At 36.4% G+C, this 13564-nt stretch overlaps 1 protein-coding gene across 2 annotated transcripts in view; it reads left to right on the top strand.

Annotated features, from left to right (window-relative positions):
* The window catches only part of ANO3 (anoctamin 3), a gene marked incomplete at its 5' end in the record, with an annotated part of 271320 nt that overhangs the window by 55466 nt on the left and 202290 nt on the right, over nucleotides 1-13564 (top strand). The window lies entirely within an intron of this gene.

Below are 13564 nucleotides of genomic sequence, written 5' to 3'. Positions count from 1 at the left end.
TAAGGTATACAATGTGATGATCTACTACATATGTATAACATGACATATAATACACATATGTATTCAATAAGGTTTTATAATAAAGTTGGTTAACACCTCCATCCCCTCACATAATTAGCTTTTTTAATGATGATGACTTTTAAGATTTACTCTCTTAACAACTTTCAAGCATATAATACAGTTTTTTTCATTATAGCCAACATACTGTACATTAGGCCCCCAGAATGCTATTCATCTTATAGTTGGAAGTTTGTACCCTATGACCAGCATCTCTCCATTTCCCACCACCACCACCACCAGTTCCTGGTACCATTATTTTACCCTGTTTCTACTGAGTTTGATTTTTGTAGATTACACATATAAGTTTGATTTTTGTAGATTACACATACAAGTTCTTTATATCTCTTTATAAGACATATAAAGAACTTGTATTTCTCTCTCTGACTCATTTCACTTAGCATAATGCCCTCAAGGTCCATCCATGTTGTCACAAAGGGCAGGGTTTTCTTCTTTTTTGAAATTGAATAACATTATATTGTACACATTACTTTCTTTATCCCTTCATCCACTCGTTAGCTTAAGTGTTTCCATGTCTTGGCTATTTTGAATAATGCTGCAATGAACACAGGGAGCAAGTGTCTCTTTGATAGTCTGTTTTTTATTTCATTTGGATATATACCCAAAAGTGGGATTGCTGGATCATATGGTATTTCTACTATTTAAAAAAAAAATTAGGAACCTCCATACTTTCGCTAATAGTAATTGTGCCAATTTACATTCCCACCAACAGCTCACAAGGGTTTTCTTTTCTCTTGTCTCCAACACTTTTCTCTATTGTCTTTTTTTTCTTTATTGATTAAGGTATTACATATGTGTCCTTATCCCCCCATTGCCCCCCATCACCCCCCCACACTCATGCCCTCACCTGCCTGGTGTCTGTGTCCATTGAATAGGCTTATATGCATGCATACACGTCCTTTGGTTGATCTCTCCCCCTAACCCCCACCCTCCCCTACCTTCCCTCTGAGGTTTGATGGTCTGATCGATGCTTCTCTGTCTCTGGAACTGTTTTTGTTCATCAGTTTATGTTGTTCATTATATTCCACAAGTAAGTGAGATCATGTGATATTTATCTTTCTCTGACTGGCTTATTTCGTTTGTAATGCTCTCCAGTTTCATCTATGCTGGTACAAATGGTAAGAAGTATTGTCTTTTTAATAATAGCTATTCTGACAGGTGTAAGGCGATATCTCATTGTGATTTTGATTTGCATTTCCCTGATGATTAGTGATGTTGAGCATCTTCTTATGTACCTGTTGGCCACTTGTAAGCCTTTGGAAAGGCTTGTTTATTCAGTTGCTTGTCCATATTTTAATTGCATTACTTGTTTGTTTGTTTTTTTGTTTTTTTTTTGCTATTGAGTTGTATATATTTTATATATTTTTATGTTAATCCTTTATTAAGTAGGTTGTTTGAAAATATTTTCTCCAATTTCTGCAGATTGTCTTTTTATTTTGCTGATTTCTTTTCTGAACAGAAGCTTTTCAGTTTGATGAAGTTCCACTTGTTTATTTTTGTTTGGGTTGCGTTCACATGTTGCAATTTTTTTGTCATATCCAAAAAACTCATTGCAAGACCAATGTGAAGGACTTTTTTCTTTATGTTTTCTTCTAGTAGTTGTACACTTTCAAATCTTATATTTAAGTCTTGATTCATTTTGAGTTAATTTTTGTGAGTGGTATAAGATAAGGGTCCAATTTCACTCATCTGCATGGAGTTATTTGTTTTTTCCAACACTGTATTAGGATTATTAATATAGCCTCTGAACTTGGTTACCAGGAGTCAGACCTTTGAAAAAGTTTTTGCTTCCTTCTTTCAAAGGCATATTTCTGAAAATCAGTCTCTCACCTTATATAAGTAAAATCCACCATGCCTTCTGGCAACCAGTGGGCTAGCTTTTCTCTGCTATAGAGATTGCTTATCTTCTTTCTTTACCATTTAACGTTACTCACCAGTTTGTCTATAAATGGCTTTCTTATATTAAGTGGTATATAGAGAAATTATCAGAAGTTTCTACACACCCAAAAGTATTATTACAAAATGGAAATTAGCAAGGAGAAATGGTAAATTAATGAATAATCGCAGGTATAACAGCAAACTCTTAGATAATATTTATGACCGTAAGAATATTAGGAGGAACTTGTATTTACTGAATTATTTTATGTGCCAAGTACTGTGTTAAGATTTTTTGTGTGGGTTCATTGATTCCTCCCAGCAACTCTATGAGGCCAGCACTACTATCATATACAGGCAAAGTGAATGAAGATTATACATGTGATGTGACTTCTCTGTGGTCTCGCTACTTCTGCCCTCATAGGGGGCCGAACCAGGATTTGCAACCCGGTCTGTCTCCTGAAGAGACAGAACTCTCGACCATTCATAGATATTGGCTTGATCCTAAAAACTAGTAACACAAAAAATTTCTACCTACTATAGAAATCATAATTAGACGTATTTTAATTGCTAGGTGATTTAACCCCATCCACATTCAAGGCCAGATTGGGTGACTCTAAAATTAGCACTCTTTTCACAACTCAGGCTCTTTAAAAATATTATTGCATTAAATATCAGAGACCTATAACTAAGGTTCAGAGGAATAAAATGTATTCAGGTACACCCTTAGGAAGTAACAGAGCATAAACTCTAACTGAAATCTTCTGAGGTGAAGGCTGCATACTTTCTTAGCTGTCTCCCTGTTTGGAAACCAAAGACCGAGCATTATGCTATGCATAACAATCACCAGACTGAAGGTACAACTTGGTGATGCATCTGTTAGAAAAAGAAAATAAAACTTAGAATAAGACTAATAGTTGGGGAGACATGACCAACTGGCATATGATAACCAGATAACAACTCATAGTTCTATATAATTAAGTGCTGAATTATCTAGCAAGGATAAAGGAGCTCAGAAGAGATTTGGTGTGGGTGGGTGTATTCAGGGAAGAAGTGGGGGATACCTAGGCCTCAGAAGACTTGGATGATGAACAGCAGGTGGAAAACATTCCTAAAAGAGGTAATGGAGAGAAGTACTTTGGTTATTTTTTTAAGGCAGGTAAAGGAATACATTCTGAACCAAGCTGAGGAAATGTACTGGGGAAGAGAGAGAAATCAGGTAGATAAATTAGTTTTGGCAAGATTAGAATTTTTTAAATGTTTAATTTTGTTTTACCCATACATCTACATAACTTTATAAATGCATAAATGTGGTAATACGCTAGCTTTGTAATATATAGTCTTTTTCTTTTTTACCAAAGACCGAGCATTATGCTATGCATAATAATCACCAGACTGAAGGTGATTTCTTCTCTTCATTTCCTCTTCTATCCAGCCATGTTAACCCACCCACTCATGTTAACAACTTAGTCTGTAGCTTTCTATATTTTCCCCTCCTGTTCAAGTAATCAGACTTTATAGTAGGATAAATCATAATTTCTATATTGCTGGGTATAAGTTTTGTTTTTAGTGTTTTGATACCAAGATCAATAACGCAATATGCATCCTGACATATAGGCCATTATTTACAACTATGTTGTTTGGATAGACTTCTAAGAGCTAAATTATTGGTTAAAATAGCTTAAATGCTTCACAGTTCCAAAACCATGTATGAAAGAAGGCTTTTCCCAATATCCCCTATAAAAATAGATATCATGGCTTCTTTCCATTTTTGCTAGTGTGAAAAGCTTAACTGCATGCCATGTAATTTTGATTTATATATCCCTGATAACCAGAGAAAATATCTTTCTCATTTTAAATAATGTAATTCTTTTATATTAGGATCTGATAATATGGTCTATACATACTCTACATGTTTCTCTCTCTCTCTTTTTGCTTTTATTTTATTTTTTTCTTCTTTTTGGCTGTTTTTCATCTGTCAGGAAAGCAGAATGAGAAATTCATTAAATATTATGGAATAGGCATTTATTATAGGAATAAAAACTTACACAATTATAGGAGTTATTGGAGAATAATGGTCCAAGATGGGATGTTGGGGGATCAGGGTGAAGGCACTGACCAGCCCTACTGAAGCACTGGTGTGGCAGACACTTCAGAGCTAGTTAGGGAATTGGAAGTGGGACCAGGATGGAGTCCTGGTGGAGCAGCCTATGGAAATGCTACTGTCTCCACATCTGCTGGTGGCCTGGCATTTCCATGGGAAAAAACAGCTGGACATGGTACCAGGAAGAACAAGGGCTACTTTAGATCCACCGGCACCTCCGTGTCATTGCTCCTAAACACAATGACCTTCAGAGTGCATTGGCTGCTGCTTCTCAGAATTCCTAGTCCTGCACAAATTTCTATTTTGTTCAGCTTTAACCTGGAACCACACAGGAAAGGAAATTCTGAAGACATAGTTGTAGCCTAGCAAAGTGAACACAAAACAGACATGATGAAGCACACGCTCAATGTTAGTAAATGTACACAAATACAAAGCTAATATATGTACTTAGAAACTTCTGTTAAATTAAGTTCATTGGTTGCAGTAAGTTATATAGATCTTTTATTATACTTTTGTTTACTTTAATCAATTATATTAAAATTTTAGAGACATATACTGTCTTCCATTACAATTGCAAGGCTATTAATTTCTTGATTATCTAATAATTTTACTTTTGTATCCAAAGCATATGGTTTGATGCATAAAATATATGACTATTGTATATCTTATTTATAAACTGTACCTTTATCTTTACCTAATGTGCCTCTTTAATATTTATCCTTCTAATGTGACATTCCATCTTGACTATATTAATATTGTTAGACTTGCTTACTTTTTAATTTTCATTTCCCTGGAACCACTTTGACCAATGCTTTTTACTTTGCCCTAAATATTTTTGTGCATTATAAAGTACACATTTTTATTTGAATTACATTTACTAATAAGTCTCTGTCTTTTAGTGAAAGAAAAAAACAAAACTCCTTTTATATTTGAAATATTGGTTGACATACTTGATTTTATTCATTCCATATTGCATTGAACCTATTTCTTGAACCCACTATTTATGTTCACTGTTAAGTATACATTTTCCTTTTTCTTATTTTGCCTGGTTTGATCAAGGTGCAATATATTTCATTTATTTTCTCCTTGGATATATTACAGTTATTTTCCCATTCATTAATATTACATTCAGTTTTTCCTTGTGCTCATAATCATATGCTTTAAAACAAATTGTCTTGTCTATTAAACTACATGCTTATATTTGCCTCTTATTTTACCTCCTCCCCAATAAAAGAAGGTCTTAAGATTGTTTTAGTTTTCCACTTTTCCTTTCTCATTCTTTGAGCCTTCATTATACTCCTGTAACATTTTTCTCCACCCCCCACCCCCTGACCCACTTCCAAGTACTTGGATTTGTTGAAATAATTGATAATAAGAATTTATTTTATAGTGTTTCCTTTCTTTTCAATATCTTTTTATAGTTCTTATAATAAGTATTCAAGTGTATTATTATCCACTTGAATGTAATCAAATAGATAAACATTTTATACAGCTACTAGGGGTCTAATGCACGAATTCGTGTACCTTGAAAGGAACTGTGGGCTGCGAGGCTGCGGTGGGCACAAGGGTAGGTTTCGGCCCTTCCTCCGTGCCCCTGCCTGGCCCCACCCACCACAGCCCCAGGTCCTCAGTCTGCCAGCAGCCCTGCTCCAACCACCACCACTCCCAGGTGCTGATGGCGCGCTGGCTTACAGTGCAGAGCGATTGGGTCTGGCGCCAGCAGCGGGGCCAACGCCCTCAGCGGGTGCGAGCAGCGGGTGTGAGCGGCATCTGCTACCCCAATCGCCCCTCAGGAACAGGGGGAGGTGGAGAAGCCCTCAGGGGTGATCAGGGCTAGGGCCAGCACCGGGTGCCGGCAGCAGGTGCGAGTGCTGGGCAGGACCAAAGCGCAGGGGAGCAAAAATTTTTAGTAACCATCAGAGGCTTGCCCCAATGACAGCAATCAGTGCCCCGCCTTGGTCTGGCACCCCCGCTCACCTCTACCATCCCACCATGACCACCGCCCACCATGTTTCACGTGCGCTCCCTGGTGGTCAGTGCACATCATAGTGATGAATTGTTCAGTTGTTGGGTTGTTCCACCGTTCGGTCTATTTGCATATTAGAGTTTTATATAGATAGATATTTTACTCTTTTTATTTTATCTTGAGTTCTTGCTCTCCTGATTCATCTTTTTTTAGTTGAATCTTTTCTTAAAAGTTTAATAATACAGATTATATAAGTTATATATTCCTCAAATTATTGCAGATCCTCAGATGTCTTCCTATACTTTAGAATAAATTATAAAATGTGTAGGTATGTGATTCTGGGATGAAATCACTTTCTTCAATCTGAAAAGGCTATTCTAGATTCCAGCATTGCATATTAAAAAATCATATGTCAATATCTTTTCTGTTTTCCTTAGCCAATATTTTACTGACTCCCAAGCTACAAAATCTAATTTGGGAATTGGAAAGTATAATCACTATAGTTAACAGGCAAAATTGCCTGAAAAGGACCATATGCAAATCTTGTTTTTATAGCATAATGTAACGCTGTAAATTTTTTTTCCAAATGTTCAACCATTGTTTTACAATAAAACACCCTAAAATTAGAAGACTTAGAACTTGGCTTATATAACCATTTGCTTTCTATTATTAAGTAATTACAAAGATGTACTGTTTCTTCTGGTATAAAGCTTGCAAGGACTAAAAATATATATCCTGACTGAATTTGGCACATAGATTTCAAGTATATATTTGTTAAATGTACAGAATGTAAAACATGTAGTTTTATTCTACTACTTGTAGAAATTATATGAGTGGAGGAAAAAGAACATTATAAAGGGTGGGTCAAAAGTAAGTTTATAGTTGTTCATATGAAAATAATACAAGAATAAACCCTGTGTTTTATGTACTAACAACTGTATACCTACCTTTGCCCCACCCAGTATGATATAAAGTTGATTTGCTGAAAGTTTTTCAATTATTCAATGAGACTTGCCTAGATTTTTTAGATTTACTTTGATGAATACAAAGCCTATAATTGACAGATTGGTTATTGATCCATAAATCATTTCAAGATGCCAAAATTGATTCTTTAAGTAAAAGTAATGCTGTCTCATTAGTTAAATCATTAATTCAATATTGATTTCCTCCTATAACTTTTGTTTTGGCCAACTTTTTTCTCTTTAATATTATAGCGTCTAATTTCAGACTCTACTCAAGTTCAGATTCCCACAAAGCTTCTCTTTGTATATTGAATCAAGGAGATTTTCTGTACTGTTTCCACTATTTTCCTTCAGTAGAGATAGTAATAACCCTGGTCAAACCACCCATAAGGATTATATTTATGAAGTGAGTGTACGTGAAATGCTCTTCCAGCAGACAAGAATCCTAAAACATGAAGGGGGAACAGACTTTAAGGACCATTGAATCCATGGTTGACAGCATGCCAGTTTACATGCTGGCCTAAGTGTATAAGTTCTAGACTCCCAAAGCAATATTTTCCTTTTGCATTCCCTGCTGGGTTAAAAAGGAAGCCTTCATGGCAAAGTGCTGATGTTTTTTTTCAATTTTAAGTCTGAGCTATCATTTTATTAAAATGTCATACTGACATTTTGTATGCAGTTATTATTTTCCACTTTGATTTTTACATTTATTTTTCAAACATAAGTAATACATATTTGATCACATAACTTCCTGTCCAAACCAGGACACTTTTTAAAAACAATATGGTGGTTGATTTTTGTTGTTGTTTTGCTTTTAGTTCAGAGAGGATGGGAGAGGGAGAGAAATACCAATGATGAGAGAGAATAATTGATCAGCTGCCTCCTGCATGCCTTCTACTAGGGCTGGAGCCACAACTCCTGACTGGGAATCAAACCATGACCTCCTGGTTCATGGGTGGACACTCAACCACTGAGCCACCATGGTGAGGCTAAACCAGACCACTTATTAAAGTTTCAGGCTATCAATTACACTGTGACAAAAGAAAAACAACCTAGAATATAAGGTCCCTTTAGGAATGAATGCAGAATAAGGTTAAAATGTTGGTAAGCAAAATGAAAAAAAAAAAGTCAATATCTCCTCCATGCACACTTAGCTATATTTTGAGTTTTATCATTATAGATATATCTATGCTATATAATGTTTTGCAAAAATTGATCTCACACTGAAATATTTTTGCAGTCTGCTTTTATTAATAAACAATGCATAAGGAACCTTTATTCCAGTAAACAAAATCCATGCACGCTTTCTTTTTAAAGCATTGCTAAGCATTACATTGTTAATCTCTTTGGAAGAAAGACAAGACAACAAACTCATACCTTGCTCCAGTTGGACTGGTTATGTTCAAGTAGATACCCCAATGTATTCACAGCCAGTCACTCCTGCTTCCCAGGAGTCACGAATATATTATCTCTGAAAAGTAACTAGGTTACTACAAAAGCTACCTTCATCTCCACCTTCCTATTGGCAAACACCCAAACAATCAATACAGCACAGTCCTAGACCAGTCAGCCAGAGGTGTCAGGTGTCAGAAGACACTGGCCTTAAACAACTACTAGCACCCACTCAGAGCACCAGCTGAGTATCAGCTTTGCTCAAAAGCATGGCAGTTCACCCACATGTGGTACAGTGGTTGGTATGACCAGAGAGTATCAGTTTAAGTGCTTACTTCCCAGACTCCTAACTGAGCAGACATAGAAAATGAATCAATAATCATTACATTCTTAGATTTTTCAAAAAATCATGGCAAAACCAATTTTTATGAAATTATCTACCTGGAAGAAATAAACTCACAAAACAATGGAAAGCCACAGTATTACATATAAACCTTGAAAGGCAATTAACATACTGGACTTATACTTGAAAGTCTTATTATTAGACTCCTTTGACAAATAAAAAATAGTAATTGAGGATCACGAAAAACCATTTACTCAGTAAATGTGTATTTAATTAGCTTTTCTATGTCAAACCATCTTTTGGGAACTGTGAGAAATAGAAAAATGAGTCAACACAAAGTCTTCCTTAAAGTATTTCTTCTGAAGTAGGAGAAAACTATGAAACTACTTTCAAAAGCTTATATATGGGGAGACAAAAGTAGTTTTACAGTTTTGAATGTATCCTTGTATTATTATTGATTAATTATCATATTAGTTTCCATATGGACAACTTTAAACCGACTTTTGCCCCACCCTGTATGTATCAGGCATTGGGGGAATTATGGTAAAAATGCCATGAAATGTGGTTATTTATAGCCCATGGTTATTAGAGGAGGATAAATCACCATCTAACTGACTTTACAGTGGGTGGGTGTGGATAAAGGAAGGCTTCATCCTGGAAATGGCATTGCTCTGGAGCCTTGAAGGATGAGTATGGGTTGAGAAAAATTATGAGAATAATAAAGGTTTTAGCATGAGGATTCCACGTGGAAGAAACAGCAGCAGCAAAGGCAGAGAGGCCTCTGAGGAAGAAAAACATTGCAGGATCAGAAGAATTTTTAGAGTCCTAGAAACAAGATTGAAAAATGCTGAGATGCAGCTCCCTGACTGGTAGAACAATAAGATGGACTTTATCTAAAGCAACTTGAAGAACTAATTGTAAGTTTTTAGCAGGAACATAAGATATAAGTCAGAGGTCCTCGAACTTTTTAAACAGGGGGCCAGTTCACTGTCCCTCAGACCGTTGGAGGGCCGGACTATAGTTTTAAAAAAAAACAACAACTATGAACAAATTCCTATGCACACTGCACAAATCTTATTTTGAAGTAAAAAAAACAAAACGGCAAAAACACCCGCATGTGGCCCGCGGGCCGTAGTTTGAGGACGCCTGATATAAGCTGTTGTTTAATCCATCATCACCTACTTTGTCCCACACATCTGTCTTCTCTTGATGGTGTCTTCTTAAGCAAATCATTTTGTGTTCCTGTCTATTCAAAATACTATGTAGTAATACCACATCAGGCTGGATTCAAAGAAGGTACAGGCTGCTGTTTCACTCCATTGCTTTCTCTAAGTCTTATAGCCATCAGGAATGTTATTGCTGAAGGCTTCTCTGAACATACAGTCTGGATACCAGCGGGACTAATCTGCTTAATTCTGTACTTGTACTGTCACACATGGCCAGGAAACAGACTTCTTACGAAGCAATTGTTAAAGTGTACTCCACCCTCCCATTTAGCACAGCATGTGTGTGGGTTCTGTTGTTGTTACTTGTTTCCAGAGCTTGTATGTGTCTTTAATATGGTATGGATAGCAACTAAAACCAAGAAAGTGCTCAATACATTAATATAAATATATAAAATATAAATAAATGTTAAGCATATAAAATGTATGTTTCTTGACTTTACCAAAGAAAGAAGACAACTGCTCAGGGCACTAAATAAGCGTTTCTGTGGAAGTCATTTAAAAATTTTTTAACTTCATTCCCTTAATTACTTATTCAATAATAAGCATTTATTAAGCTTGTATGGCAGGAACTATACTAATCTCTGAAGAAATAGATACTCTACACTTAATATCCTTTCAGGAAACCATAGTTTCCCTTAATAATATCTCCCAGTGATATTTCTCTCTCCCCTGTTCCTTACTCTTCGCAGATAAACCCATTGCCAACATGACTTGGCTATTTCACTTCACCCATTAATACCTTACATAACTGGGTTCTAAAAAGGGAATAACTGCAAAGAGAATTTCTATCTCTATTTCTGTCTCCACTTAGGCAATGAGAAGCAGACCTGGCAATTTCAACTAAGTCAGAGATTCAAGATACAAAGTGGTTCTGACAGAATTCACTGGGTACCTATGATAGAAATCAATACAGGGAAGCTCACAATTGCCTGAGCTGTGGGTCATATATCAGAATTCATTTAAAATATTATTTTTATGTAATTATATTTGGTATACAATATGTTAATTATAGGTGTACAACATAGTGATTTGACATTTATATACTTTACAATGTGCCCAGTAATGTCACTACACTAAGTCCAGTAATGTCACCATGAAAAGTATCACATTATTATTGACTATACTAGAGGCCCAGTACATGACATTCGTGCACGGGGCGGGGGCGGGGGGGGGGGGCGAGTCCCCAGCAGGGCCTGTGCCCTCTCGCAGTCCTGGACCCCTCGGGGGATGTCTGCCTGCTAGAGCAGGCCTAATCCGGCAGGTGGACATCACCCAAGAAGTCCTTAGCAATGCACTCACCAGCCATGAGCCTGGCTTCTGGCTGAGTGGTGCTCCTGTGTTGAGCGTCTACCCCTGGTCATCAGTGTGCATCATAGTGACTGGTCATTCCACCGTTGGGTCTATTTGCATATTAGGGTTTTATTATATAGGATTCAACTCCACCTTTTCACCTATTAAAGAAATAAGAAGCCTCCTGGTGATGTAAAGAACAGAGTCCTTACCTCTTTTGGAAACAAAAGTTAGCATGGAGCCTGATAATTAATTACTTAGGAGGACAGGAGGCAGGTGTTGAGCTGTGGGAGGGCGAATGCACCAGAAACTTCAACAAGGAAATAAAAAGCCAGGATTCAAAACTGAAAAAAGCAAAATTGGAATTTTAGAAACATAGTTATGGAGGGCATTTAAAGATATGTATATAATGAATATAAAATCAATACTTATCATTTTCTCACTAATATTTGAAGATGTTTGAAACCAAAAATAGTAAGAAAATGAACCCAACAATCAGGTTAGCCTTTCATAATGAGGCTATTTAACATTCATTCCTAATCTTTCTACAATGGAGATGTCAGTATACAAATATTTCCTTTTATCAGATGAGAGGAGGATTTGATTTTCAGGAAGGTCTTTGCTCAAATCTCTCTTTCTGCACTCCCACTCCAAAACATACACTATGTCTGTTTACACACACATACACAACTTTTCCTAATCTTTGCATTTGTCTTTCCTATAAAGCAGATGGTGCTTGAAATTCTGAGGTCCCTCATAAAGCTGTTCCTCTAGCAACCTTCCCTAAAACACTTATTTTAAAACAAGTAAAGATGTTCCTTGAATCCCCTGCTAGCAATCTGTCAGCCCAGCCTAAAATGTTTCTAGTTAACATTAATAAACTTTATGGGAAGATGATGTAATCATAAGTGCAAAGGGTAGGGGGCAATCATGTTAGAAATAATGCAAAACTACTTTTCTTTGGGAGAGGGAATTAATTTTTAAAGTGGTTCAAATTCTGAACTAATTTCTAGCTCCGGCTCACACAGCTGTGCCTCCTGCTGGGTTATGGGTAAGAAAGATGGTTGGAGATAATCAGACATCCCCAGAAATAAGAGGTTCTAGAAAACTGAAGATGGTACCTCTGCTTGGGAGTGTCGAGTAGATTCTTTCCCCTGTTCCTCCTGATCAAGAATGGAATTAATGTTCATGTTTCAAAAGTATTTATTCTAATCCCTCTGATTTAAAAGGGTTTAAAAAAGATAAGATCCTCATTGGTTATAAGTATAATATCTAACATTTATTGGGCATTAATTTTCTGCTATGAACTACTCCTTAAATACATAATCAAATTTAACCCTCCCCTATGAGGATTGGGTTGTACTAGAATCCAATGAGTCGTTGAGTTGTATTAGAATTTTATTAATAGCAAATTAACAAATCTACAAAAAGACCCCCAGGAAAGTTAGTTATTGCTCTGGATTTCAGTGCCCTCTGCTATAAAATATCTGTAAAGTCTCTGAGGTTTGTTCTAGATCTTCAGTTTCAGATAAACTCACAAGGATTTCATTTTTCATAACCAAGTACTTCTTCAGTGCCTACATACTGAGCTCTTACTGACTTGACTGTTCAGTATTTTCCTTCTGAAAGGACCAGTATCCTTCATTAAAGAAGGCTGCACATTCTCCGCTACACTTCCCACTGAGAGTGGATTCGTTTCCACAGAATATTCAAGAGAGACTCTAAATCACAACCACCAGACTGAGCCTAGTCAACGTATAGAATACCATGAGAGATAACAAACTATAGATTTGAGCTTCTAGTTTCATGGTGGTTTGTTATGCAGCCATATAAATATGGAACATCTGCTCATTCAAAGCCATATTCCCTTTGCTGCCCACAGGTGAAATAAAAGACCATCCCCTAGATTAGCCTATGTCAGGTTCTGAAAATTTTGAATCTCTGCTTCTTTCTCTTTCTCATCTGCCTTTATTTGGATCCTTCACTTGGGTCTGAGTTGATCTCACAAACCTTTGAAACTCAAGAAACTACATTCTTTTGCTATGTGTCTGTTCAGTAATAATGTTCCATCTTTCAGGGGGAACTTACGGGGTTTGAATAAGGTAGCCAGTGATAAGAGGAAAAGAGACCATACTGAAAACATGCCCAATCCTATATTAGCTTCTGGGCTTTGGCCTTCTCTCTGGGTATCAGGTGCCTTCTCTTTCAAATTGTGTTGGTTTATGTGATCTTGAGAATTCTTGGTTGCACTGGGCCTTGTTTATTTTATAATGTTAGAATCATAATATTCTATCTACTTTATAGAACTTCTATGAAGATTAAATGAAG

This window comes from Cnephaeus nilssonii, assembly GCF_951640355.1.
Source record: "Cnephaeus nilssonii genome assembly, chromosome: 13".
Lineage (NCBI taxonomy): Eukaryota > Metazoa > Chordata > Mammalia > Chiroptera > Vespertilionidae > Cnephaeus > Cnephaeus nilssonii.
The sequence above is the reverse complement of the archived record's forward strand: the minus strand, read 5'-3'. Positions and strand labels throughout refer to the sequence as shown.